The following is a 3,826-nucleotide window of genomic DNA, read 5'->3' as shown; positions in this document are numbered from 1 at the left end:
CTTCGATAGTTTCCTTATCTCCTGCCTACTCAGCCTCTTCTTCTGAAATATTAACTTCTTCGAATATATTTTTTGGGTGATTCAAACTATCCACTAAATCAATGTCCACTAACTGGTGATCAATCTGCATTTTATTTTGATACGCAGTCTCCAACACATTCTCAACTTCCACCCGTCCTATAGGCTTTGTTTTTATTACAACCCACTAATCAGACTTATCACTGCATAACAGATAAGGAGCATAATACACTTGTTTAACATTTTGCGAGAGAACACAGGGATCTTAAATAGGATATGGCTTATTGTACTTCACTTCAATGATATTATGCTCCTTGTGTACTCTTGTGCCTCTTGTTCTTCGACAAACCACTTGCATCAAAAGAGGTCAATTTTTTTAATTGGGAAACCCTCAAACTCCAGTTCTAAGATCTCTTGTATGATCCCAAAGTAAGCAATATCACCATCACCATTAACCCAAACACTACTATTATTTGTTTTCCTTGTTCTGGAGTGTTCTTCGGTGGAAAATTTAAACCCATTTATGGTGTAATAGGACATTGTATAAGCTTCAACTGGTCCCAAATAAATATCTCTCAAGACTAATCATATTGAGTTGCATTTGGTGATTGGTGTACCTAAAAATATTATACACACGCACACACACACAGACACACACACATATATATATATATATGTTAGTTGAAGAATGTGTAAATGTTTAAAATTTGTAGAAATATTAGTACACTTACGAACCTCATATGTAAAACATGTTGCAAAGGATGCATACACTTGATTTTTGTGGGATTGAGTCTTAAATGAACAGAAGATCCAATATGCGAAAACAATTAGTTTCTTTAAGAAAATGAGTAAATAAATAAGATATGTTAATATTCAATCTCCTTACTTCATAGAGGGCTCAACTTTTAAGAAATTCAGCAAGACATACAAAGTTGTTGATTTGTGCTCCATGGTAGTGAGCCAGCAAAATATGATCTTTTTAGCCTTACTACTAGATTGATTGAAAATTGATATCGGTTGCAAATAAGGCTCATTCTCATCGTCCTGATGACGATTCAGTCTGTTTCTTGAACAAGCAACTTCATCACCAAAGTAGTATAAACAAAATTGAGACGCTCTCTTGCAAGATATGCCTCAACTATAAAGCCTTCCACCCTATGTTTATTTTTGGGACCCTTTTTTAATTTTCCAATTGCCCTGCACATTCTTAAGATTAGCTGTTTACTATATTAAAAAAGATATGTATGAATTTAAATATGTTGCAATTGCTTACCGTTTGAATGGATACATCCACCTAGTTTGAACTGGACCACCTAGACGAGCTTCATGGACAAGGTGAATGGGAAGATTCTCCATTGCATCGAAGAACCCTGGCGGTAAAAACTTCTCCAACTTGTTGGTGATAACAACAATATTACTTTCCATTCGCGCCAGATTTTCTTCTTTTAATGTGGTGACACATAAGTATTTGAATAACAAACTAATCTCTGCTATTGGTTTCCATATGTTCTCAGGTAAACAAATAAAAGAAATTGGAAGTAATTGTTTCATGAAAATATGACAATTATGGGTTTTCATTCCATGTAAGATTCCTTGTGTCATATCAACCCTCTTTTCCAAATTTGAGGCATATCCATTGGGCATCTTAAAATTTGGACCAACTCATGTATATTTTTTCTTTTGGTCCAACTTGAATGTGTAACTAGTCTTGGTCTTAAGAACATTTCCATTGGGCCCCTCCTGTAAGTGTAATTCTCTACGCTTACAATATTCTAGTAAATCAAGTATGGCCTTAGGATTATCCTTTGTCTTGCCGGTAACATCCATAACTGTGTTGAACAAGTTATCAAAATAGTTCTTCTCGGTATGCATGACATCGACATTATTTCTAAGAAAATTATCTGGTCAATATTCTAACTCCCAAAATATACTTTGCTTAGTCCAGTTATGCAAAAATCCATATCTATCAAGCCTATACAATAGCTCCTTGCTAACTTTAGGAAAATTCTGAACTATCTCCCAGATGTCATGACCAGATAGCCTTGGAGGTGGAGCATCCTGTTCAATTCTATTCTTTCTGAATGTATTTCCGAATCTCTTAAACTCACGATTAGGTGGCAAGAAATAACGATGACAATCAAACCATGAATTTTTCCTGCCATGTCTCAATGTGAAAGATTTTTTTTTCCAAGCAGTATGGACAAACCAACTTTCCAGTTGTCATCCACCCAAACAACATTCCATAAGCAGGAAAATCATTAATAGTTCACAATAGATATACACGAAGATAGAAATTTTGTTTAAGTGAAATGTCCCATGTTTAAACCCCTTCATGTCATAAAATTTGAATTTTATCAATCAAAGGTTATAAGTAGATATCTATTCCATTTTTTGATTACGCGGGCTAAGAACAACACAATTCAAAAATATATATGGACTAGTCATCAACATTTCAGGAGAAAGATTATACGGGCTAACAAATACAGGCCAACATGAATATGATGCAGCACCAACAAAAAAAGGTGAGAAGTCATCCACATATAATCCCAAACCAATATTTCGTGGCTCATCTGCAAAATCTTGATAAGTTGCATCAAAATGCTTCCAAGCCTCTGTATCAGATGGATGACACATAACACCAGTAGCCCTTCTATTTTTACTGTGCCATCTCATATGAGGAGCTGAGCTGTTTGAAGCATACAACATCTTCAACCTTGGTATTAGAGGTAAATAATGCATCGCCTTAATAGCAATTTTATTTCCACTACAACCACGCTTATATCAAGGGTGCTGACAAAACTTACAGGACTCTAGGTTAGCATATTCCTTAAAGCATAACATGCATCCATTTTTACAATAATCAATTCTAACCGAGGAGAGACCTAACTTTGACACCAATCTTTTTTCCTTATAGAAAGAATCAAGAACCTCTAAGGCAGGGTCAACTAACTCTTTAATAAGGTATATCATTAAGTCCATTCCTCCTTCAGCAATATTTCAATCAGATTTAATACTTAATAATCAAACAGCAATAGACAAAAGAGAATGCAAGCACCCATCAAACAAAGGATGACTAGCAGCATGCAGTTGTTCATAAAAACGGCCCGATTCTCTATTGGGAACATCTTTGACATTTTCCCTAAAGTTGCCCCTGTGTTGCATCCCAAAAGCATCGTGCACCATTTCTGTCATCCTAGTATCTTGATAGTTATTATGCACTGCAGACCCACTACTTTCACCAACAACAAAGTTATTTTGCTCAATATCACCATGAATAGTATGCAATCTTAAAAAGTCCTCGTGAAACCCCCTTCTATAAAGATGTTCCTTCACAACTTCATCTTTTAAAAGATTTATACCATCACATCTAACACAGAGACAACGAATAGCTAGAAAATGTAACCAAGCATCAAGTATCTTAGCATGTTCAACAAATCATCTGACACCTTCAACAAATTCCACCCTAAGACCTATTCTATTACCATTATTCCGTTGATATATCCAGCTATAATCAGGTTTCATCTACACAATCAATTAGATTCAAGTAATTAGTTCAAGTCACAAAAGTTCACATTTCAATTACCAAAATTCAAAATGAAAAGTCACATTTCAAGTTACTAAGTCACCTCCCAAAAAAACAAACTAAACTACATTCAAAATAAAAAAAATTCACCTTTCAAGTACTTACACCTAATCAATTTCAAGTGACTAAGTCACCTCACATGTTACCAAACTAAACCATATTTAAAATAAAATTTCACTTTTCAACTACCTACACTTAATTAATTTCAAGTGACTAAGTCATCTC

This window comes from Capsicum annuum, chromosome 12 (genome assembly GCF_002878395.1).
Source record: "Capsicum annuum cultivar UCD-10X-F1 chromosome 12, UCD10Xv1.1, whole genome shotgun sequence".
NCBI classification, from domain to species: domain Eukaryota; kingdom Viridiplantae; phylum Streptophyta; class Magnoliopsida; order Solanales; family Solanaceae; genus Capsicum; species Capsicum annuum.
The sequence above is the reverse complement of the archived record's forward strand: the minus strand, read 5'-3'. Positions refer to the sequence as shown.